The following is a 26818-nucleotide window of genomic DNA, read 5'->3' as shown; positions in this document are numbered from 1 at the left end:
AAACTTCTTCTTACTGCTGAGACAGTCAGTGATGGGCGCCGTCAGATGGGCGAAGTTGCGGATGAACTTACGATAAAAGTTTCCAAACCCTAGGAACCTCTGCACATCCTTCTTGGTTTTGGGTGTTTTCCATTCCAGCACTGCCTGTACCTTGCCGGGATCCATGGCCAATCCCTTGTCTGACAGGCGGTACCCCAGGAATTCCACCTCCTTGGTATGGAACCGACACTTCTCCAGTTTGACCCACAGCCTGTTGGCTTGCAGTCTGCTCAACACTTCTCTGACGTCTCTCACATGTTGCTCCTCATTCTCAGAATACACCAACACATCATCTAGAAAGGCAACGCAATTCTTGTAGAGCAAAGGGCCCAGCACGTGGTTCATAAAAGATTGAAAACACGCGGAGCCTGCTTGTAATCCAAATGGCATAACGAGGTATTCAAACGCCCCCAAAGGGGTAAACATGGTGGTTTTCCATTCATCCCCTTTCCTTATGCGTATCAGGTTGTACGCCCCCCTTAGATCCAGCTTTGTGAAAATCTTTCCCTTCCTCACCATGGTCAAAATATCATCAATTCTGGGCATAGGGAACGCCACCGGTTCAGTCACTGCATTCAGCCGCCTAAAATCACATACAAGTCTCGGCTTGTCCGCATTTTTTTTGTCCACAAAGAACACTGGGCTCCCCCCTGCTGCTTTGGACTCTCTGATGAAGCCTCTCTTCAGGTTCTTGTCAATGAACCCTCGCAACTCCTGCATTTCCCTGTCTGACATGGCATACAACTTGCCCACGGGAAGCTGTGCTCCAGGGAGTAAATTGATCTGACAATCAAAGGGTCTATGAGGTGGTAGTTGGTCAGCTTCCTTCTCGCTGAACACGTCGCTGAGATCTGCATACTGTGGTGGTACCTTCACCTTCCCCATTACTTCAGTCCCTGCTAGGGTGGCTTGGGCCCCTACTGAACCCTTCTCCCCTTTGCAGTGTTCTAGGCAATGTGCTGAACCAAAGGACACCACTCTTTGATGCCAGCCAACCAGCGGATCATGTAGAGCTAGCCAGCTCATTCCCAAAATAATGGGAGCGCCTCCCAGGGTGGCCACATTAAACGCTATCAGTTCTGTGTGCCTTGCCACCCTCATTATCATTGGGACAGTCTGCAAGCGGACTCCTCCTCCCAACAACTCCCTGCCATCAATCGTGGTCACCTGCAGGGGGTTGCTTAAAGGGATGGTCTGTATCTGGTGTTCAGCAGCAAACTCCTTGCTCATAAAATTGCAGGAGCTGCCTGAGTCCAATAGCGCCTTTATTTTTAGGGGGTGCCCATTCTGCAGCTCTAGCGACACTTCAATCACTAGAGCAGGTCGAGGAGCTTCTGGCACGGGCACTTTCACTGCTCTTTGGCCTGGCTGCAGTGCCCCAATTGTGGCAACCAGGCGTTGGCTTTTACCTGCTCCGCTCCCCCTTCTTCTCCCCCCTCAACAGCTCCCACCATCCCTTGCCATTCCTTCCTCTGGGGGCAGACTCTGGCAAAGTGGCCTGGCTGTTGGCAGAGATAGCATTTCCGGGGGCCCTTTCCCTCCTTCTTAGCTCCCTCGCTGGTTTTTGAAAATGCGCGCGCGCGCGCTGTTCCGATTTCCATCGGCTCTGCCGGCGGGAAAGCTGGCTCAGGAATGTCTGGAATGCGGAACTCCTTCCAACGTTCCCCTCTCCCTTCCCGCCTCTCCAAGGCTCTTGCCTCCTGCCGCGCTCCTATGGTCAGCGCAGATTTGGTCAGCTGATCCATAGACTCCGCCCTGGGGCTCCGTGCCAGCTCGTCTTTCACCCCCGAAGAAAGACCTTCTTCAAATAGCATTTGAACGGGTGCCGCCGATAAATCCCAACTCAGTCTGTGAATCAGCATGGTAAACTCAGTCCAATATTCACGGACAGATCGACTCCCCTGCTTACAAGCCATTAGCTGTCTGCGCACCACCCCTTCCTCAATATCGCTGGAAAACATGATATCCATTGCACGAAAGAACTTCATTGTGTCCTTTAGTATGTCATTGTGCGTTGCCATTAGGGGTCGCACCCAGTCTCTAGCCCCTTTCTCAAGATGCCCAATTACAAAAGCAACTCGCGATTCCTCATCAGGGAACTCATCGAACTGCACATTAAGGGCATATTGCATCTCTGTCCTAAAAGCATGGTAGTCCTTGGGGTCCCCCCCAAATTTCTGCACCAATCCTGGTACCTTTCTGGGGAATTGAGTGGCTCTCCCCTTCTTGTCTGCATCCTGAGCCCTTCTCTCCTCCAGCCTCGCCGTCTGCAGGGCCAGTTGAACCTCCAACGCTCGGTATCTATCTTCCAAGCTTGGACCAGCTCCAGCCCCTGCTCCTCCGGTTCCGGTTGGTTCGCTCATGATGCCTTCTCTTGCACAGGCAGCGTACAAAGACTGTCGGACTGCTGTGAGGGTTTGATTAGCTGCTTGTGCGTGAAAACGTGCTCCCTCAGAGTTTGTGCGCCCCCACAAACCTCCGTGTGTGACGGAGCTCCTCAGACATGTCTGCTCTAGTCACTAGTAGAGTCCGACAGTGGCTGTCTGCGGAAGCGTTTCCAACAAAGAAGTTCCTTAACGGAAACGCGTCTCCTGGACTCACGGCGTGACAGTTTCCTGCGAGGTATGGGTCTCCCTATGGGAGACTCCGATACCTCCCCACTGTTCTCGCTGGAAGCCTCCCTGAGCCCTCCCTCCTGCTCGCATTCCCTCAGAGACCCACTCCTCCCCCTGCTGGTCCCTGCTTCAGCAGTTGAGTCTCTTTCATCCTGCCTGAGTCCCTCCACCACCTGATGCTCTGATGGCAGTTCCCTGACAGTATTCATTGTTTCCAATCAGATAAAAAAATGCTTATAACTTAATGCCACATCCTAGGCAGTATTTAGTCCCCTCTCATCTTGTTGGTGCCATTGCTAATTGCTAATTGGTGCCATTGCTAATTGTTTCAAGGCACAAGTATTTTGGGAGACAGAAATTCTATCTCTGTCATAACCAAAAGTTACCTAGTTAGCTAGTTAGCTTCAGTTTAGTTGGAATTATCTCTCCCTGCCCCTGCTTTGACTGCATCCCTGATTTTGTCTTTGTATTTCTTGATTACCACCAGATAACTGATTTTTACATTGCTCTTTCCCTGCGATCTAACTGGATAATGCCCTAAATGATCTGCCTGTCTCTCATGCTTATCAGATCCGGGCAATACCACTCTGACATGGAATCTAGTACAGTACCTACATGACAAAATACAAGGCTTAGTTTTGCTCAGTTACTCTCCTTCGGTTGCTTTGCTATGTTAAAATCTGGGCTCATTATTTGTTTTTCCCAAACAAACCACAAACTGTAACCAGAATTTGTTGTTTGTTTACTACTATAAAGCACGCTAGAAAAGCCGTTAAAGTAACTAAATAAATACAATGTTTGGATAAATCCCATAGACTCTAAGATACAAAGTAAATCTTCCCGCTGAAATGGATTTTGCTACCAACTTTCATCCTGACTTGTGCTGTTGTTCTTCATTATAGTCAGAGATAACTGTATTCCATTGATCTTCACTTTTGCTACCAGGAATTTAATTGTCATAGTGTGGTAATTGGCAGCCACTTCTCTGCATTCCTGTCTAGTTTAACTGTTCTCATTGTCAAAACCCATCCTCTCTGCACTTTAAGGACACAGAACACTTAAGAGGAATGAGTCACCCTGAACCAGATGCTCCTAAGCTCCAGTCAGCTTTACAAACTTTTTGATACTATGTGCCAAAAGTCTGGTTTAAAGCTGGGCCAAAATATTCAGCCTAGCCCCAGGCTTTCAGTTTCAAGTCGTGGGGCAAAAACAGCCCTAGAAGGTTACTGCAATCTTCAAGAGTTGCCTGATGTTCCTTAATTTTCAACAAGCTGGTTTCTGTTTCTCTCTCTCTCTTTCTCTGTCTCCTTTCCTCACTTTCTTAACTGTCACCTCAAGAACCATTCTGCTTTGACAGTAGCTCCAACACTCTGTGGGGAAGGCCAATGCTTTCCCACCTCATATAAGAAATAAAGGGGGGAAACCACCTTGTTTTACACAACAGCAGGCACACATGGTGCCAAAAATGAACAATTATGGACAATTTGCCCTTAAAGTTGCCATAAATGACCCCCAGAGAACACAAATCACTCTGTGAAATGGGGAGGGGAGGTATTCAGCCTTGTTTTAGATATAGTTCAAATGAAACCTCACTAGCTGTTAAAAGGTAAAGGCATATTGCTTACACCGCCAATTTCCTCCCTACCTGAAAAAGCAATACAGTGGTACCTCGGGTTACATACACTTCAGGTTACATACACTTCAGGTTACAGACTCTGCTAACCCAGAAATAGTGCTTCAGGTTAAGAACTTTGTTTCAGGTTGAGAACAGAAATCGTGCTCCGGCGGTATGGCGGCAGCGGGAGGCCCCATTAGCTAAAGTGGTGCTTCAGGTTAAGAACAGTTTCAGGTTAAGTACAGACCTCCGGAATGAATTAAGTACTTAACCCGAGGTACCACTGTACTAAAAAGCAATGAGAACTGCATATTTACCATATAACATATGGTTCTACCCTCAGCAATAGGTACACTTTGACCAAAAATGGGCTCTAGTGCCAAACAAATGTAAAGCATTTCTAGCAATACAACAATACCATCAACCTATTGAAATTCTAATTCTCTCATGTATCGGCTCATTGTATGAAACTAGTAGCATTTTAATAAATATTGTTTCTTCTTAAAAGTCAAAGGCTCACTACAATAAACACACACCTACTATACCGCAATGCCTTTTATCTCACATATAAATATTCAATATAATGCCTTCTCCTGCATACTACATAACAGAAGTGGAAATATATCCAACTTATATAGACCACCCACCTCTGTGTATTCAAGTTCAGGCACGTCCAACAGGTAGATCGTGATCTACCGGTAGATCACTGGACATCTGTGGTAGATCACTGGCTCCCCCCCCCAAGAAGCTTAACAACTTTGGCTCCCCTAAAAAAAAAAGTCCTGCACCCCCCCCAAAAAAACGGGGCTTTCCTCCTCCCTAAAAAAGTAGATAGCAGTCACTTGGGAGTTGGCCACCCCTGAAGTAGATGTTCCCAGCACCAACATGTTGCACAACCCAGGTAGAACAGGTTGAATTAAAGAAAATATAGGACAGATTTAGCCAGACATGAAGAGCTGCCAGATTTCATGATGCCAAAAGTAGATGCCAGAAAACAGAAAAGCAAATAATCCATTTAACTGTGAAGTCACACTAGCCTCAGGCAGGCTTTTAAAAAAGACATCTCTTAAAGCCAGGATTTGCATAGTGAGGTGTCTGACACTCTGGGAATCCTACAAAATTTGATATTAAGAGAACTGTAGGTAGCCAAAACAATTTGGAGGACACAGTGTAAAGGAGTCAAACCAATTCTAGTGAAGTGGGCATGTAAATTCAAAATTAGATAATGGGTTTTTGCTCTGAGATGTGCGGCTTTCAAGAAGCAAGTTGGTCAGAAAGCAAAACAAACAAAAATATTATAACGTCCAGAAATTCTTGTTTAAAAGGAATATACAAGAAATAAAATGCCATTATACACAATTCTACGAAAACAATGGCTAATGTGACAACCAACTTATTCAATCCAAATATTGACACAGTTCCTATTTTCTCAGGTTATAGCTTTAAGTGGCAATTAATGAAGGAATACACATTCACTGAATTAGCTAAGCACCAGTCAAGGCATACTCATATTTGTGAAAATCATCACTTGTCGACACCTATAATAGTTCTTAAATATTTTATTTGAAGATTTTTCTCTCTCTAAGTTTTAAATACCAAGGCAGCTAGCCCTGGATTTTTCTGCAAATGATTCTTTTTAAAGGTATAATGAAAGTCTTGCACATTATTTTGGCAGAACTGATAGATGAATAAAAGAGTGAATTCACAGTCCCCGCCCCCCAATAAATTTGTACATCACCCTTCATCCAAAGATCAAAGGCCTCAACATTCTAGCTCAGTTCTACATGAAGAACTTTCAAAACTAAGTTTCTCAGGGTTGCATCTAGATTTCCCCTGAGTTCCACTTTACTCGAATATCCTGCTGGGGGAGAGCTGCCATGATTCCTACTTCCTGAAAATCTGCTCTAGAAGGTGTGGGGGCAGTGCTGGGAGCTTAAGTACAACCTGTGGAACTGTGTTACACAATGAGAGCACTATGATTCTGAATTAGTGTAGCAGTATGGATGACAGAGGGATGCAGGTGGCGCTGTGGGCTAAACCACTGAGCCTAGGGCTTGCTGATCAGAAGGTCAGCGGTTCAATTCCCTGCCACGGGGTGAGCTTCCATTGCTTGGTTCTTGCTCCTGCCAACCTAGCAGTTCGAAAGCACGTCAAAGTGCAAATAGATAAATAGGTACCGCTCCAGTGGGAAGGTAAACGGCGTTTCCGTGCACTGCTCTGGTTCGCCAGAAGTGGCTTAATCATGCTGGCCTCATGACCTGGAAGCTGTCTGCGGACAAATGCCGGCTCCCTTGGCCAATAAAGTGAGATGAGTGCCGCAACCCCAGAGTCCGCAACTGGACCTAATGGTCAAGGGTCCCTTTACCTTTGTGGATGACAGATATTCCCATTTTGTCAAGATTGCTTAAACTATTCTCTGTAAACAACAATAATAAAAATGGAATCCTCAATTTTAAAATATTTGTGTGTTAAGTGTAAATGAATAGATTGTCAGAAAATACTACCATCTAAGTTGAGCACCCTAACTCCCTCCAGGAGTTGTGAAAGTGCACCCATCTTTGTCTTTGTTGTGGGGATGGTCCTGTGGGAATGTAATAGGGTAAGGCCACAGTTTAGACCTGTACCTAGTTTAGAAAGGAAAGGGTGTAATAAAAGGAGGTTCCAAGAAATAAATAGTGCAAGTATGTATATGTAACACAACCATTGTAGCATTTTCATTTTTGGAGCCTCAAGAATATAAACTGAAACTGCAATTAGTCAGATGTTGAATCCAAAATATTCCAAGAAGTATCACATTTGAAATCAATGAACATTTGTGCCAGTAAAAAGTGGTCTGTGAATTGCTAGTTTGTCTGTCTGTCTGTCTGTCTGTCTGTCTGTCTACCTACCTACCTACCGGAAAAGCCACTTACTATAGCTTTTGATTAATATGAAAGTAAGTAAAGACAGCTAGATAAAGTTCATCCAGGATACATTTGTGTATACGCAGATTCAAGCTACTATAAACAAGAAAACATAAAGGTGACTTTGAATAGGTTTCACAAAATTATACACAGGCATTGCCTGAAATCACAAGTAAATAGTTAAATCAAGCAGAACTGTGGCATGCAATGGCAATAAAAACCACAAATAAGGTACCAGAGAAAGTGAATGAAGGAGAAAGTTTAAATGAGATCAAGACAGGTGCTTAGATTAGTTTCTAAGTTAAAAGTGGACTCATAAGCTCTAAACAGGCTTTCTTTCTTCATAGCCATACCTTCATGAACAATGCATCAGGAAAGGAGAGCAATTAAACTGAAATGAAGCCAATAAGATTGCTGAAGAAAGATATAGGAACTTATATGAAAACTAGATTTTAGTAACTGAATCTAAAAAAAATAGAAAAATTTAAAAATTGTCCAGTAGCACCTTAGAGACCAACAAAGTTTCTTTTGGGTATAAGTTTTTGTGTGTATGCACACTTCTTCAGATACACTGAAACAGAAGTCACCAGACCCTTATATATAGTGGAAGTGTGGGGTGGGGTTTTCCCAGAAGGGTAGTAGGAGAAAGCTTTTTCCTGTAGGACTAATTGCAGTCGTTAACAGTCATCAACAGATTTACCATACCCATTGAATCACCCATCTCCTACTACCCTTCTGAGAAAACCCCCACCCCACCCTCCCACTACATATAAGGGTCTGGTGAAGAAGTGAAGAAGTGTGCATGTGCATGGAAGCTTATACCCAGAACAAACGTACCATATTTTTCGCTCTATAGGACGCACTTTTTCCCCTCCAAAAATTGAGGGGAAATGTGTGTGCGTCCTGTGGAGCGAATGCAGGCTCCTTGGCTTCAGCGATAGCAACGCTAAGCCTCCAAAGCGCAGAGGGAGAGCTCCCTCTGCGCTCCGGAGGCTACCCGTTGCTTTCGCTGAAGCCTGGAGAGCAGAGGGGTTGGTGCACACCAACCCATCTCGCTCTCCAGGCTTCAGGGATAGCCGCGCGCAGCCTCTCCGGCAGGGAGAGGCTGCACGTGGCTATGGCTTCTTTAGCCCCGCGCACTTCTCCCGGGAGGGAGAGGTTGCATGGGGCTAAAGAGGAAGCAAAAGCAGCCAGCGGGATCCATCCAACCATAGCCACGCACAACCCCTCCGGCAGGGAGAGGTTGCACGCATCCTGTACGCTGCTTTTTGGGGTTGGGTGGGAAATAAGATTATTTTTCGTGATTCCCCCCCCCCCTAAAAACTGAGTGCGCCCTATGGCCCGGTGCGCCCTATGGAGCGAAAAATATGGTAGTTGGTCTCTAAGGTGCTACTGGACATGTTTTAAAAATTATGCTATTTATTTCGACTGCATCAGACCAACACGGCTACCTACCTGAATCTTGAATCTAAAAGTGATTCCCATTATTATTTTTAAAAAATTATATCTTGCCTTTCCTCCCAAAGAAGCCTAGGGAGCCATAAGAATGACTCCCCCACCATCCTATCATAAAAGCTGTAGGTCAAATCTGCAGTCTGCATTTCCAATATACTTAGCTTGTCACTCTGCTTCTGAGAACAGAGCAATCTTTGGAACACAGCCATTCTGTACTATAAAAGCATGTAGCCTGGAATCCCTGCTTGACAACCGTTCCCTATCTTTTTAGTGCTGAGAGGAAGTGCTGCATTCCAGACAGTACATAGCTAACAGTTCTGGCTACAAACTCCCACAAGTACACCATTCCAGAAGCGCACTAGTTTTGATGTTCAAAAAGTGGTCAAAAGCTCTACAAGGACTTGGTTCCCCAATCAAGACAAACTGTTTAGTACCTGTTGCCAAAAGGATATGACTAAATGTCAGGCAAACAAAGTGTTTTAGAAATGGGTCTCCATTGGGGGGGGGCACCCATTTTCTGGCACCTCCATTTTGTGGCCCTCTAGGCTCCTGCCCTCCATCATGACTAGGGAATAAGGCATGTCCCTTCTAAAACACAGTGTTCCTAATTAAATCCTGTTTAGCAAAAAGAGAAATGCACCAGCAATAACCATTGTTCTTGGCTCCCAGAAGGTGTCTACCATCTCCCTCCAAACTATGGAACTAAAGCTATGGTTTTCCCAGTAGTGATGTATGGAAGTGAGAGCTGGACCATAAAGAAGGCTGATTGCCGAAGAATTGATGCTTTTGAATTATGGTGCTGGAGGAGACTCTTGAGAGTCCCATGGACTGCAAGAAGATCAAACGTATCCATTCTTAAGGAAATCAGCCCTGAGTGCTCACTGGAAGGACAGATCATGAAGCTGAGGCTCCAATACTTTGGCCACCTCATGAGAAGAGAAGACTCCCTGGAAAAGACCCTGATGTTGGGAAAGATTGAGGGCTCAAGGAGAAGGGGATGACAGAGGATGAGATGGTTGGACAGTGTTCTCAAAGCTACCAACATGAGTTTGACCAAGCTGCAGGAGGCAGTGGACAGAAGTGCCTGGTGTGCTCTGGTCCATGGGGTCACGAAGAGTCGGACACGACTAAACGACTAAACAACAACAACCACTTGTAAACCTAAACCCACTTGGATCCGATACTCTTTTATAAATGACTGTTGTGAGGCTGCATTTGACCCTCTTAAGCCCATCAGCATCTGATACCAGAAGATGCCAGCACCAAAGGCTGAGAGTAATTTTTGCAATGTTAATTTGGATTAAGTGTAGCATTAGGTAGACCAATATTCTGATATAGTGTTTAGTTTTGATTCTGAGCTCTATACCTGCTGCTTCTCTCCCTTCTTTTTTACATATAGTTCTTTTGAATATACTGCTTAATTACGCTTCTGGGCTGTACTGGTTTCTGCACACTCTCAAGGGCTGGTGGCTTAGGCTGCTGGGACTACACTACTGTCTTCCATCCAAGCTCCACTAGGCACTCTGCTCAAACTTCTAATAGTTCTGCTAGCTGACTGGGGTACTATGATGGCCATGACAGCAACTGGATTCCTCCACCAAGGCAACCGGAGGAGCCTGTGAGCCTCACCCAGCTGCCTAGAGCAATGGAGAAATGGTCTGGGGAGCACGTGGGCAGGCTCCTAACCATTCCAAGCCAGAGGCGCCATTTTTGTACCCATCTAGGCTCTTGGCAGGGCCAGCCTAACCAACTCCAAGGCATGCCCTTGGCTGCCAGTAAAGCAGCTTCAAACTAAAAGGATGTGTTCCCTAGGGCTAATCTAAGTCACTAAACGAGCAGTGTATTCTATGCTAACTGTTCCACATGTTAAAAACTAATTAACAAAAAAGAAGCAGATGATTTTCATGCGACACCAGGGCAGATTCTAAGAAACAAATCAGAATGAAAGAAAGTTTAAACAGACAGAGAACTGCAAAATTCTTGTAACTAGGACCCAACCATTTATTTTGCTATTTCAGGCTGGTTTTGAACTAATGTTTCCCAAGCAGCTCCATGACAAGCTACTTCTGTTACAGAGAAGAGTTTCAAAAGGTCATCTAACTTCATGTGCATCTCACCGCATACTGAGAGAAATAGTTATTTGATTCTGCAGTCTGAGAATTCCTCTATGAGAATAATTACTACAATATTATTCCTGTGATCTAATGAATTGATTTAGTTCGAATTAGTTTTTCGTTGTTTATGTATTAACAAAAAATCAAATACACTAAGGCTGCACTCCTTTGCTATTTACATGCCCCTGAGCCCACTGGGAGTTATTTAACAGTAAATATGTGTAGGATTGTGATGTACGCTTTAAAACAGGCGTCACCAATGCTTGCAAGCCGATGAGCACATTTGGAATTTTGAGAAAGTGCCATGGGAACCACTCACTATATGGCTGCCATGGGGTTATGGTGTTATGGGGCTGTAAATAAATTTAAACATCTGGATGTAGTGATAAACTATGGTTAATCCAAAATAGAAGAATATGCTTCCAACATTCTCATAGTCACACTTGAGAAGGATTGGGGGAGAAGGGAATGCAAGGCCATTCTGTTGGTAATCACGCTGAAGCTTGCCCTTGTAATGTTAAACCATGGGTTACCAATATATTGAGCTGTATGGATATACAGTCATACCTCGGGATGAATATGCTTCAGGTTAAGCATTTTCGGGTTGTGCTCCGCAGCGACCCGGAAGTAATGGAACGCGTTACTTCTGGGTTTCGCCGCTCGCGCATGCACAGACACTCAAAATGACACCATGCGCATGCGCAGAAGTGGCAAAATGCGACCCGCGCATGCGCAGTCGTGTGTTACGTTCGCTTCAGGGTGCGAACAGGGCTCCGGAACAGATCCTGTTCGCATCCAGAGGTACTACTGTATATTTAAAAGATTTGGAATGCGTAAAATATTTTTTAATCCTTTGAAAGCACAATAAAAAATAAGTCCTACTTAACACAATGGAATTTACTCCTAGGTAAGTGTGGATAGGATTGTGGCCATGCTGTGGTTGTTGAAACAAGCCAAATCTATGGTTTGATCAAACTAATAACTGCAGCTCTTCCACACAATTCTATACTATAATTTAACATTACATCCAAACTGGATCATTCGCATTGAACTTTTTGCTCTATTCCACTTCTTTTTCTAGTACAAGCATTTTACGTGTGTTCAATTTGGACATGACTGCATATATGTGCAGCGCTGGGAAATAATTAAATAAATCAACTTTTACCGCAACAAGGGCAAAAACAGCCCAAAGAGAGTGGGAAAACTGCAAAAATGGTACCAAAAGAACGGAGAAATGGCTAGAAATTCCAGGAGCCATTGCAACTGTGATCCCACAAGCCTTTGCCTGACCTTTGAGGCCTGTGGAGAGTTGGGAGTTTAAGAAAGGAGGTTTGGAGGGACATATTGTGGTGGAGCTTGGTGGATTTTTGTAATTATATTGCATAATGTCATTGGTGTCCTAAAAAGGCTCACACATAAATTACTGTTGATTTCCCAAATAAAGTATATGAAAAATATTCCCCATTTAAGTGAACAGAATAACTAGAAACAGAAAGCATTGACCCCTTTAAAATGAATTGAATTATCACATTTGTTGTTTACAGCTGGATTTACTCCTTCAATTTACAGACAAGCGAGCTACATGGTGTGCAGTTTGCCTGGAAAAATGATGCAGAACATCTACTATTGATATAACTTCCAACAGTTGGAAACTATTGGGAAGTCTGAATATTTCGTACCTACAGTGACACAAAGCAAACATGTCATTTTAAAAAGAGAGACAGATACTACATCAATTATTAAGTATTGAAAATATTAAATTTTATAGCAGTATTCAAGAAAGAAAGGAATTTTCTCAAGCATATTAAATATTTCACCTTAATTTTTCAGAAATCAGTTTCATTATTACAAAAAGCTATGTCATGGTAAAAGGATCGTTTTAAAGTGGCTCATTACAGTTGCTGCCAGAGTGGCTGGGGAAACCAGATGGGTGTGGTATAAATAATAATAAAATCATCATCAACATCATCATCTGCACCTCCAAAGGAAGGCTATTCCATAGGTGGAGCTCTGCTGCAGAGGTCCTTTCACATATCACCACTCCCTGAACTTCTCCTAGCAGTGGACCACAAATGAAGCCTCTCCTGCAGATCTTAAGGTGTGGTCAGGATGGTATGGAAGGAAGAGTTCCTTCAAATATTAGTGACCCAAGTCCTTTAGGATTTTTTCCTCACCAGACAATCCATGGAAATGAACTTGTTACAAGCCCCTTAACCAACAGATCCCCTTGCCCATCTATAGCAAATACCAGTTTGAGTTTGTGTGTCCTGCCACGTGCATTTGTATTTTAATGAACTAAGGCAACCCCATGGCTGTCATGGAGGCTATGAAGTTCTGAGATGGATCTATAGTGATAGCCTTGATGTGGATACTGGAGTCTAGTTAGTTAGTTAGTTAGTTAGTGAATTTGTATACCACCCTTCATTCGAAGATCACAGAGCAGTTCACAACATAAAAGTACAAAATGAAACACAAAATACATGATATGGCATAAACAAAAGCAAAATAAACCAATAATCCCCTTCCCACAGAAACATTTTAAAGGCCATAGAATGTTAATCTGCCAAACGCCCAGGTGAGCCTCCCTGGGGAGAGCATTCCACAAACAGGGAGTCACCATGACCGCCATGTGTGGACTCTTCAAGACAAACTCTGCCGGGTAAGCTGTCAGGCAGTGGGGCAGGCAGGACATCAGCAGCATCCCTATTATGTCCCTTGGATCCAAAATCTTCAAAACCAGGAAAACGAAGTCAGGAATGCGATTTACACATGAGCATGACACTTGAACAGTTGAAGCAATAGCAAGTGTGAGACAACAACGCTGAGACACCTTTTGCTGTTTCAAATAATGTGATCATGTCAGTCTGTTTTCAGGGAAAGTGGAGATCAAGTGTAAGTATGTGTGTGTGTATGGTTTCCACAGGTCAATTTCATATTGATTGTAGTAAAATATCAGTTGGTGATCTGATATCTAATTCCCAATAGCTTTCCAACAATAGGTGCTCTCAGCATTTCTACAGGCACAAAACCTATGATACTTTTTCAAATTTGCGACTATTTCTCAACATATCTTAGACGACAGACTCACAGAGTTGGAAGGGACCACAAGGGTTATCCAGTCCAACCCCCTCCAATGCAGGAACCTTTTGCCCAACCCATGGGGGGCTCCAACCCATGATCCTGAGATTACGAGTCTCATGCTCTACCAACCAAGCTATTAACTCCATATGTAATTCCACCACAACCCCTTTTAATTCAGTGAAGGTTATTACTCTATTATCAGAAAAATAAAGAAAAGATGACACAATCATAGTATATGTCAACATGTATACTCTTGAGTTCAGGTCCAGAGAAAGAAACACACAATATTGCATGTCAGTGCTATGGTGCATAGGGAAATCACTTGCAGTGGCACAGTATGTGCATGGCATTTCCATTTATTTTGTAGCCTCTGCCCAGATTACTATCTAGGCAAAGTCTCCTTTCCAACTAAGAAATTTTAGGGAGGCAATCTTAATTACAATCTGCTGGAAAAATTATTTCTTGTATGTCTCTTTATTATTCATAAAAAAGCCATGCGCGTCATGCTTGTGAACATTGTTGTCTGTTCACATAGCTTACTGAATGCACATAAATTGTGGGGGCTGAGTCTGCCGTCATAATTCTACATTCTTTTTATGTACAGTATACACACTTAGGTTGCATTAACTGCCATTCTGAATACCATTAAGTAGGGAATGGAACAAATGAAGTAATTTACCATAGGGATGGCTGAAGTGGTGCCCCCCCAGATGTTGCTGGACTCCAGCTCCCATCAGCCCCAGCCAACATGGCCCAAGTCCAGGGATGGGTGTTCTCTAGATTTGCTGGACTACAACATGTTGGCTACTCCAGGCCTGTCACGTATACTGTTGCTAGTTTGCAACTACAGCAATACACACACAAAAGAATCTTGTTTTATGTATTGCTGTAGTTGCAAAGTAACGCTTCAGCAGAAAAAATAATGCAAGTTCTTTTAAGCTACACACTGAAAATTAGACAGCCTTTCAAACAGCTTGTCAAAGAGTTTGGAACTGCTGTTTCAAGGCAGATTAAACAAGTCCCTGTAAAGAATTTTAGCTGACGTCCAAGTCATTTTAATGCATTACTTTAAAAATTGCTGATTACTCTACTTTTGTCACTGCTTACTTATATGGCAATGTAAACATGCCATCTTATGAAGTATATCTGTGCCTTTTGAGGGAATGCATTAAGAATTTAAACAGATTGCTAAAATAAATATTCTTAAAGACTACACTTAAAGTAGTTTCATAGTATTTTAAAATTAAACGCCAAACATTTATAGGGGTTTTTCAAAGTCTGAAGTTTTGAAGTTTAAACCAGCCATGTATTAACTGGCATACTGTGACAGATATAACTATGCATGTGAAGGCTGCACATCTCACTTGACCTCTTATGTCTTGAACTATTAGGGTCTTCAAAACATCCAATTTATCAATCACAACTGAACTGCAGAATTTCAACACCCTCCATCTCTGTGCAGCGAATTACCATACTGGTCCTGCTTTAACGCTAATAATTTCCAGTTCAGTAACTCTTCTGAATTGTTTCTGGTCCGGTCGTTTATATCTAACTGGTACAAAGCATATCTATTTCTTCATTGTAGTTTTCTGCAAATGTTAAGTTTAATTGCAGGGGTGAACAGAAAGACTTGAGTTTCTTGCAAGATCCTAGGATACAGAGAGGTTGAAGTAAAAACAAAAAAATCTTTAAAATCAAACAGATTAATGTAGCACAAGCTTTTGTGAGCTGGAGTCCACTTTATTAGATGCATCTTATTTCTATTAGTTTTCAAAGTGACATACAGTGGTACCTCGGGTTATGAACTTAATTCATTCCGGAGGTCCGTTCTTAGCCCGAAACCGTTCTTTAAAAAAAACCCCCAAAAAAACAAAACCCCGAAACCGTTCTTAACCTCAGGTGCGCTTTCGCTAATGGGGCCTGCCACCACCAACGCCGCGCAATTTCCATTCTCATCCTGGGGCAAAGTTTGCAACCTGAGGTACTACTTCCGGGTTAGTGGAGCTTGTAACCCGAAGTGTTTGTAACCCAAGGTACCACTGTGCAATTTTTTGCAAGATGCCATTATTCTATGAGCTTTGCTTTCTTCATGGTTTTGTGTGGTGGAAAACTTGTAAATGGTGGAGGGAATATGATAACTTTTTTGAGGTGTCTGTTATAGGGAGATTTACTGAAAACAAGTGTTACTGATGAATTCAGCTATTTTGTCATGCCTTTTTGTCATAAACCATTCTTGAGTATGGATAAGATACAAATAAAGTGACTTGCCTTTATCTACCAGTGCAATTTTCAAATCTTGCTACATATTTTTGTTGTGAAGTCACTTTTGAAGTTTGCAGGTCAATCCTGCTTACTCAGAAGATATATGTACCCATATATCTAAAAAAACCAAGCCTGCCTTCTTCCCTATAGACCCTCCCTGGTACAGAGATAAGCAGAGGGGAACCTCTTAGTACTTCCTTTGCTCTCTGTTTAATAGGGCTTTCTCCTAGATCAGTATATAAGGTTGCTATTTCTGCTGAATTATTTTCTACAAAAATTAAACTATACAAATTTTATTTCTCTCCTCTTATTCCATCTCTTTTTCTAGCTAATGAATGGAAATCCTTGAAACCCTATCATTTACATAAAAATACTTGAACTAGTTGAGCCTCACAGAGTATGCCATAACATTCCAAGATTACTGTCACAGCATGTTTTAGTGGTCAGGGAAGTGGTCATACAAGGGCTGAGCTAGAATTATAAAGCACTGGAGACATAAGATGCTTAAGAGACAAGGAGTAGTGCACTGGACTACCAACACTTCCTGCCCTGAATCTATCATTTTCCTGTATCTTAAACGATGACTGAATGGTATTTATGTAACAACATTAAACACATTTAAAGCTTCCTAGATTCTCTAACTAAGGTTAACTAATCAACTACCTTCAAACCCTGAGAATAATGTTGGTTAAACTATAACTTAATTCATTTATTCATAATACTGTGCTACTTTTCAATCTCTTCGTTTTCAGAATGACATACAATAGATCAAAACAATAAATTTATTAACAAAACACAAACAAGCACGAGCCACTACAACATATGCGAAAATTAGGGACTAACACACTTTAAAAGTTTGACAGAATAAAAACCAACAAACTTTCAACTGTTTGCCCAGAAGTGTTAAGAGCGCAGGTCAGGAAGATTTCCCATAGAAGGGCATTCTACAACAAGCAATCCGCTTGTAACTTCTACAGTAGTATATATGACTTCAACCACTGGGTTGGGATCCACAGGTAGAATGCGAGGCCACATCAGGTAAGTCGTAGCTAAGCTGTTGCTACCATGTTGCATTCCAGCTAATCCTGACCAGCCCAAAGGAGTACTACATGCAGTGTTCTAGTCTAAGACACATTCCTCTGAATATATACTTGTTTTATACATGTGGCAGGAGAAAGGGATGAACCTTTTTCAATAAGATACATAGTTCTGGTGAATCACATGTGCCATGTTCCCATAGCTATGTCTGTAGTGTGGGTTATCTATATGGACACTACTCACTTTCTAGTCTATTTCTATGGATTTCTAGAGGTCTCACAGAATGGAAGTATGCTGGGAACTAGAATGCAGAAGGGTCAGCTGTGTTGTGGTCATTTGGTTGCCTAGCGGTTGCCATCACGTGGCATGCCACATCTTGCTTTCAGAGAAGGCTCAATTTGTGCTGCTTCTCTTTGGTTATCTCAGAGCCTCCCCTTGCAGAGATGAGAGAGAGAGAAATGATGTCAAGAATCTGGTGGCTGAAGGAGATGAGAGTTGGAAGGAGCAGGGGTGCCACATTAACCTGACCCTGCTCCTGGCAAGTGAAATAGGACTGAGTCAGGGAGAAAGTTCAGGAGGATGGAGATTGATTCATGGTCTCATTCTCCAGTTGCAAAATTCATAATGCTTCAAGTGTCCCTGCTTCCATTTCCCCCTCTCTGCTTTACATACACCCACCTCCCATTTTAGGACCTCTCTTCAGGCGGCATGCCCACTTCATCAAGCCAAACAATGGCACTTTTCAGCTTGTGTTCTGGTGAGCTACAAGGGGGGAAAGCTGTGCTGAATGAGCTCTATGTGTGGCAGAGTAGATTTGGGGGACATGGAGAAGGGTGGAGAAGGAATTGTAGCGGTTTGTGTTCAGAACATGTACAGAGTAGCCAGGAATATCTCTGGGTAGTCAACAATAGCAGCTGAAAGAAAGTAGAACGTGACAGAAATAAAAGATTGAACATATGAAAAGAGAAGATAGAAGTTGGGGGAGAGAAAAAGACAGCTGGTGACAGAGGATTGTGAAAGAGGACAGAGTGGCAACAGATAAAGGAGTAAGAATATTCAAGAAAAAAGGCAGAAGGGAAGCGGAGAGAAGGTGAGAAGAGAAAACAAAGGTAAGGCAGGTGATATGGGAACAAACAGTGTCATAAAAAGGCGCTGCCAGAAATAAAAGTGGCAAAAGTAAGAGGAGATGCAGAAAACTGAACCTTCTTGGGTGCATTTTTGGTAGGAAAATGCAAACATAATGCTAATGATGACTTGCCCTTTTGCTCAACATCAAAGACAGCCTTCAACGAAGAATAAGAAACCCGGAAAGCAAAAACAGGACACAACTGGTAAAAGGGTCCAAAAGCTTCACCAATAATAGACGAGCATTATTAAAATTGTCACTTAATTATACATACGTGTTCAGAAACAGGAGGCGTTACTCCCATTACTTCAAGTATTAGTTGTAAAGGTATTGAACCTACCACCTTGTAAATTCCAAGACAGATAAATTTTACACAGAATCTAAAAACATCATTTGTTCCTACTTATTATCCTTGGACCTCTAGCCCTGCTATTAGGTGAAGAAAACCTTGTCTTCACCTAATGTTTGATTAATAATCTGTAGTTTTTATTATTAGCATGGTTTTGTTGTCTTGACTTCTATTTTAGCAAGAGAAGTTGTGTCAAATGAATATATTTAGTGTATCTTCATTGCCCCTGGCCTCTGCTTTTCTTAGCCTTGTTTCACTTTCTTCTGCTTGTCTTGTCTAATTTATATAAATGGTCAGTTCCTAACGTGGGCCCCTGTCTAGGGTCAATATACTAAAACAGGTGGCAAATCAACAAAGTTGACAATGGACACTCACATACATATATGTTACTATAAAGCTACTTAGCATAGATATGCAATTATGCAAAACAAAACCTCAGTAAGATGTTCTCCTTACCAACTGCAATCATCTTGCATTCAAAAAAGTCATAAATATGGGACAACTTAAGAAAAACTATTTGCTGACCCCAGGGAAAAGAATACAATAAAACAACTGAGAATAGTAAATGTTTTCTCTTTATCAGCAAAGTATGGGGGTGGTTTTTCCCCTTCTTTTCTTCCTTTTGCAAAGTCAGCTTTTTCATCACATTTGTAGTTTCAGTTATGGCAGAAGGTGTCTGTGTGGCCTAATTCCTCTTAATAAGAATGCATATGGTAATTTGATAGCAGATTTAAGTACAGAGTCTATCAGGATTACTGAAGAAAAAAGCCACATGCTCGAATCTCATCCCTGGAATAGTATGATAGCACTCTAAGAATTGAAAAATTAATCCATCTACAATGAATAGAAGGAAAAGGTAATCAGTGGCTCAACATACTAGTCCCATCAACTGCAATACACACCCCTTCTCATTCCCTGATTATAGTCTTCTACCACTTTGTAAATTCATACAAGAGCAGTTGTGCTGTCTGACACAGTGGCATTTATAAATTAGGATGGCAATCCTGTGTATATAATTATGTTTATGTAATTGCCAAAGATTTCACTGTGTCTTCCCCTTCATAACTACAGTTGCATTTGCATGTCATGTCATGAGAAGCCAAACCATGGCTTAGAGTAAATGTGCTGGCTTCCAAGGAAGAGATGATAGCTGCCTTTTAGGTCAGCCTAGCCCAGCTTGGCTTAGCATGTTGTTCAAATGCAGGTTTGTGATAAAGGTATATCTTCTTATTAGGGTTACAGCTCACAAACCCAGGTTTGGACAACACACTAAGCCAAACCTTGGTTTATCTGCTATCCTGTGCTATCCTAAAAATCCCAGTGAGGGGGAAAGCAGGCGAAAGCTTGATTCAGGGTGTGGACAGGAACCATCCTGAGTTAGTCCTTGTTCTCTAACCATTCTTGGAATCAGAGGCCTTGAATCCTCCTGCTGCTGCGAGACAAAGATCAGGTTCTGATTTTTCCCTTCCATGTCCCTTACTAAAAGATCTGATGGGAAGTAAGAAACAGACCGCTGGTAAATCATTCCCTGGTTGGAAACCAGGGTTCCTGTCCCTCAACTGTTACCTGGAGGCAGCCATTCCATCAGAAGCATATGCTTTATCAAAAGATCACATGTATCAGGCATCTCCTACCCCTGATCTATGCCAGTTGGTCATTATCAGAACAACTGTGCAAGAATTGGTACCTGAATTTGACTGATTAGACTGTGACCCTGCAGGAAGGGACTGTCTTATTTTTATTGACTGCATGTAAACTACTATGGGAACCTTTCTGGTTGTAGAGCAGGGTAAAAAATGCTCTTAATTAATTTAAAAAGTTCATCTTTGGTAGCCAACATATTTAGACAGTTATGATGTGCCATACAAGTTTGCCTAGGAACTATGACAGAAAAAGGGGGAAAACTTCTTATATACTGCATCAAAAGGCATTCATTTAGTGGATAAAGAGTTAAAAATTGTATCTTGGGTTCTTGTTGTTTTAGCATGAAAATAGATTCAGTGGTCTAAAAGAATGTTAAAGAATACAAATACATTCTTTAATAAATAAAAAAAGTCATAGCACTGAGGTGAAAAAAATGTATTATGTGCACTACCAAACATTTCTGTCTAAATAAAAGCATTACCAAACCATTTTAGGCAGTAAAATTTAACTGTAGCTGACCTTCTGTATTAAGTAAACAAACCTTTCTAGCCAGTGTGCTTCCCTCTGAACTCTGCAAGATAATAAGCAATACCTTAATTACATTCATTTACATGACTTTGAAATTGTTCCAGACTGAAGTCAATGCCTACAAGGTCATAGCTTATGGAGAAGTAAGGGAGACACAGAAAGATAATTAGGGGCAATTTATACAATACAGCTGTGGAAGTGTCTTCTTCAAAATTATTATGAACAAATAAAAAAAGGTCTACATTTTTCATCTTAGATAGAAAATAAACATGTTAATAGCAAAATTATATAATAGATTTTCCTTTCTTGAAATGAGAAGTGCTAGAAATTAGAATTTTTAATACCCAACGACCAATGCAGCAGTCTGAATATTTTATGCGAATATGATAATAGTGCAGGCTAGAAGGCATGCTTTAAAAACAAGGTTACTGGACGTCAGATCTGCTGAACACACAGTGCACAATCAAGTTCATTAGTATATTAGTTTAGTATACTGAGTAAGAAAAGTGTGCTAAATCCTAAAGCTAAGCAGGCCACTTCAGACAAATTCAGGACCAGTTTGAGTCAAGGTGGGATTCCTCCAAATTGCTTAAGAGATTTGGAGATTCAGGTTTTTTTAAAAAATGCTGCAGACAGTAGGTCTTCAAAATTTCTAACATTTCCCCCCAAGCTTGCCATATAAGATAAACTCCAAAATGGGGAAAGAGTTATTTTGTGGACACCATGTCTAATTGTGGGAATAACTGTACCAGAGCATTCTGTCACAGTGCTTTGAGACAGGGATGTTGAAGTAAGGGATCACCTTGTTCTTTCTCTGATCAATGCACATTCCTGAGAAAAACCACAATATTCATGTGATTCAGCTCTTTAGTTCTGTTGATACGTATGAATTCCTCAGCAGAACATTAACAAGCTACTACTGTGTACTGTAACGTACGGTACTTAAGGGATATCTGCTACAAATTATCATAACCTACTGCATCTGCTAACGGGCAACTCGTTAGACTATCATGTAAGCGTCTCTTAAAGTATTTATTTTCAAGCATTAGCTATAAAACCAAATAAATTTCACTCCAGATTGTCAAAGAAGGCTGAAGCAGGTTCACACTGATATGCCCAATTCAAATTTCATGGCCAAATCGTGGCTTGCATGTTCGGAAGATATTGCAGGTTTGTATGCTTCTTCCTTCATTCTCAGCTACCTCTTCCACTTTCCAGTTCACAGCATCTCTAATATTTGCTGCTGCACTAACACCACTGGAAACACTAAGTATGGAATAAAGTTTACTCAACACCATGCAACTCCACTAGGTTACAATTATCCCAGAAATGCTTTCTTCCTTGCACCTACTCACGTGATGCATGAAACGCTTCTGCTATCCGCCTTCACTTCTATTCTGCCTACTATCACTTATCTTCCCCGTCCCATTTTTAAAGGAAGTATTGCTTGCTGTTTCTGCACACAAATATGGATTTGATGTATAAAGCAGAGTTGCTGTGCTATCAGTTGTCGGAAGCAGCAAATATTGAAATTAAGGCTGTCATATTCATCAATTAATTGGGTGAATTAATTGATTAAAATTATTGAACTCTGTTAATTGGGCATTGCCCTTATGTCATTCTTCTGGAGTTTCTGGTTTTCTGTCCAACCACCACTAACATCTTTTTAAAAATAAATAAATAAATGCCAAACTCTTGTAATCTGTTACATGAAATGAATTCAGCTTCAGTTCTAAATTAGATAAATAAAATTTATAGCAGAAAAATCAACATTCCCAGAATTCCTATTCCTCATTCCATCAAATTCCATAAGTATTTTCAAGCAATTTGCCTGGAATATACACCACTTGTAGTTCCAGTAATCTCTGAGTTCTGTAAAGCATCCTATTGCCTTCATGCCTTTTGTACCATTTTGCAATCATTATTTTCCCGTAAAACTGTATAAAGTCTTAGGCATAAAAACACTACAGCCAGCCTTTCTTTTTTTAAATATGTGGGACAGTCCTCAGAACGTTTGAAATATGGGTATCAGGTGGCCTTTACTGCACCAAAATACCTAATTCTGCATAAGCCACCTCACTATTTACTAGTTCTTTCACATCCAATATGGTCACACAGGTCCTTTCATTAATGACTCTTTTAACTATACTTGGATCTTGTTTTACTGATTGGTATCCAGTAAAATTCAACACCACAGACCAATTACTGTATCAACAATGTCATCATTGTTCCCATGTAGAAGTATACAGTATGTAGATAGTCCTGCTTTCAATTAGGCATTTCAGCTTTTCCCTTTCAGTTCAATATGGTTTTAATTCTTCTTTGGTTAATAATTCCCTTATATATGTTTATCATTATATTTTATTAATTTCCATTTATAAAAATAAATAATATGAAAATAAAAACAGCAATCAAAAGTAATCCATTCCAATATTTTCAATTAATCAAAAAAGTGATTCATCTTTATTGGCTTCTCTTTAGTACACCATAGTTTTCCAGAATGTTCAAATAAGGCACAGTATAGTTACTCCTACCTGCAAATCAGTTAAAAATTTATAAATCTGAACACTACCAAGGCATCTAGAAAGGTAGCCAAGTTACCACAGTTTCATCACTTCGGTTGCACTTTCAAAAGTTGTGTGTGGGAGTTAATTCCATCAGTGTTACAATGGTTGAAAAAGGTGTTTGTGATAAAACTCTCACTACTTTCCCCACTGTTCTCTGACAGGGCTCCTGCAGTTTGAAAAGCTGATTTACCTCCCTCTTCCTAATCTAGGCTTCTAATTAGCCACTCATCTGGCTCCCCTTTAGCAAATAAAAATTACCTCAAGGCGGCCAGACATCCTGCTGTCACAGTGATACAGCTGTGCATGCAACCACAAGAATATTAAACTAGGATTGTACACCAAAGCAACTGCATACTTTGTGGTATCCTCTATTGCACCTTAAATACATATACATATTTTAAGGGACAGGAAAAGAAAAAGTGACAGGTGTACTGGCTCTATAGCAGAACCCTGTGTGAACAGAGAAAAATCACCATCAGTGAACACTATGGTACCTGAGAGCTGGAATTCTCTTTTCAGGAACTAAAAAAGATAAAAAAAACTCTCTAAACTGGATAAATGTGCAAAAAAATAAATATGGCAAATTTGGTTCAATGTAAATAAACATGACGCATGCTGGGATAAAACAATACTAACTTCATATGTACACAGGTGGGGTCTGAACTGTTAGAAACTAAAGAGGAAATAAATTGAGGTCATGAAGGATAGCTCAATGAAAATGTCATCAGTGTGCAGCAGCTGTAAAAACAGCAAATTCTGTGATAGGGATCTTTAAGGAAGGGGTGAAACTAAAATTTCTAGTGTCATGGTGCCCTTATAAAAATAGATGGTTCATCTACACTTGGAATACTGTGTTCTGTTCTGGTCTTTCAATATCAAAAAGATATGTTTGAGCTAGAAAAGACACAAAAAATGAAATATTAATAATTCGAGGACTGGGACACTTTCATTACAAGGAAACACTACAATGCCCAGGGCTCTTCCAGTTTAGGGGCAAAAACAACTAATACCAAAATTCAGAGTCATGCAGTAAAATTGATTGGCAGTAGATTTAGGGTACACACACAAAGAAGTGCCTTTTCAAATAATACATACTCCATTTATAGAATTCACTGCCATAAGATGTCACAAGATGGTCACTGGCTGAGATGGCTTGCAGATTCATTGAGGAGAGGTCTATTAATGGCTATGAGTCATGATGGAAGCTCCAGATTCATAGGTGATATGCCACTGAGTATCATTTGCCATGAAACAAGAAAGACAGAGGGCTATTGCCTTTATGTCCTGCTTATGGTTCCTAGAACTATATCTCCTAGGTCACTCTGAATGAAGAGCAAAATGATGGACTAGATGAAGTTTTGATCTGATTCAGCATGACTATTCTCATGTGGGAGTTTCACTCAACACCCCTGAGTGGACAGCTAGAGGAACTGTGCTCCAGCTACCTGTTGCGTTCACACTGAGGACTTGAAAAACACTGGGCTTCACATGTCCTCTTCCTTCTCAGCAACCTTGCCACTGCTGCACTTTTTTCTCAAAAACTTGTCCTGCAGTAAGGCTTGCCCTAAGTTGCTAATTGGTCAAAGGATGAACAGCACCATTTAAGAGCTCTCATGCATGCAGCTTCTTGTAGCTACATGCCGCTGCTGCACACTCAAACTCACCTCTTCAATTCTACCCTTCTCCTGCTTCTCTTTGATGACATAGGTTGGTGGTCCGTAATGCCAGTTTGAGGTCTTAACTGCTACTCCTAGCATTGAGAGCAAATGGATCCATTCCAGAAGCCTCTTTTGTATTCTATCCTTGGTGCTTCAAGATGGTGTCAGATTAGCAAGGCAAATTCTTTGGAAGGAATCAAAACTTTTAAAAACTTATAAAACTCATATCAACCAGCTGATCAAATAAAAGTTACAGGCCTAGCTGAAATACATATTTTTACAACATACTTTTTCCATTTTAAAGAACTAGCGTGACACTGACATCAGGAATCAATATTTACAGGACCACCTTAAAATGGATATCTGTTTATAATATCTGTTTGTTGCTATCTTTGAAGCTCTGGAACAACACACAAATGCAGCCAGAGAATATTGCATAATTTGACCTTTGGTTGATTTTAATTAGGATGAACACCCTTAACTGTGCAGAATCCTTGAACATTATAAAAAAAAATCACATTTATTACCCCAGTAGTGTATTAATAGTCTTGCAGTAGAAGAGATGTTATTTTCTCAAGTCTACAAGTCATATAAGTGATAAGGTATGCAGTGACTTGTTGCACTGCTTATTTTATTTTAAGCTCATAAGAATCCATCTGACACAGTAGTTAAGCAGCTGGTACACCGAGATCACAGAGTATCTTGCTCTTTGGTAGCTTTTTGTTGCACCCTCATTTCTATCAGTATCTACCTTCTGTCACTTCATAATTCTTGAGGCAAGTAGACTGTTTAGTACAGGGGTAGGCAACCTAAGGTCTGCGGACTGGATGCGGCCCAAGCGCCTTCTCAATGTGGCCCACAGAAGGTCCAGGAATCTGCGTGTTTTTACATTAGTAGAATGTGCTCTTTTATTTAAAATGCATCTCTGGGTTATTTGTGGGGCATAGGAATTCGTTCATTTCCCCCCAAAAAATATAGTCCGGTCCACCACATGGTCTGAGGGATGGTGGACCGGCACACGGCTGAAAAAGGTTGCTGACCCCTGGTTTAGTATGATGTGACTGAAGATGGTAACATAATAAATAGGATTGAATTAAAGATAAATTCAGACAGCATACAACCTTTTACAAATATCCACCCACCCTTTATAAATAATAAAGATGGCACCATGAGTCATTCACTAAGCTAAAATTACCAGAAATAGTATGTGTAATTAGTTGGAAGATTTAAATCTCCACCTAGTCTATATATGGACCTGAAAAATGTGGCCCTAGATCAACCAACCCATTGGAAAATATATAAAATAGGGAAGGACTAGCAAACAGCAGTGTTAATGTATAGGGGAAAGCAGAAGGGATGAAACTTTGAGTGTGCACACAACATGTACACGTACACCCACACTTCTTTCCAGGCACACTTTCATACCAGTGCACATGCCCTCATGTCCACTCACATGTATGCACACACAAAGGGACAGGAACATGACAGCATGTATAGAACAGATTCTTTGTTTGGTCTGTATACCCAGGTGAGTTCTTTTTTATTCATCCTCTGGATCCCTATCTCTCTGTGGCCTTTTGCACATAATGCTAAGTCACATAATGATAAGAGGACCCAAATAATTATCGCCCAGTCAGTCTGACATCAATACCAGGGAAGATTCTGGAGCAGATCATTAAGCAAACAGTCTGTGAGCACCTAGAAAGGAATGCTGTGATCACCAATAGTCAGCATGGATTTCTGAAAAATAAGTCATGTCAGACTAACCTGATCTCGTTTTTTGACAGAATTACAAGCCTGGTAGATGAAGGGAACGCAGTGGAT

At 41.2% G+C, this 26818-nt stretch overlaps 1 protein-coding gene across 2 annotated transcripts in view; it reads right to left on the bottom strand.

Moving 5' to 3' along the window:
- Positions 1 to 26818, bottom strand: part of NRIP1 (nuclear receptor interacting protein 1) — an 84530-nt gene that overhangs the window by 42213 nt on the left and 15499 nt on the right. The window contains exon 1 of one of the 2 annotated variants that reach the window (XM_081199617.1): positions 25001 to 25241. The exons of the other annotated variant lie outside the window; for it this stretch is intronic. The gene's annotated coding sequence lies outside the window, so the exon portion shown is untranslated. Of the gene's footprint in view, positions 1 to 25000; positions 25242 to 26818 lie in introns of those variants that run through there. 2 annotated transcript variants of the gene reach the window in all.

This window comes from Podarcis bocagei (genome assembly GCF_964188305.1).
Source record: "Podarcis bocagei genome assembly, chromosome: 6".
In the NCBI taxonomy this organism is placed as follows: Eukaryota; Metazoa; Chordata; class Lepidosauria; order Squamata; family Lacertidae; genus Podarcis; species Podarcis bocagei.
Note: the sequence above shows the minus strand (reverse complement) of the source record. Positions and strands in the feature narration are given on the sequence as shown.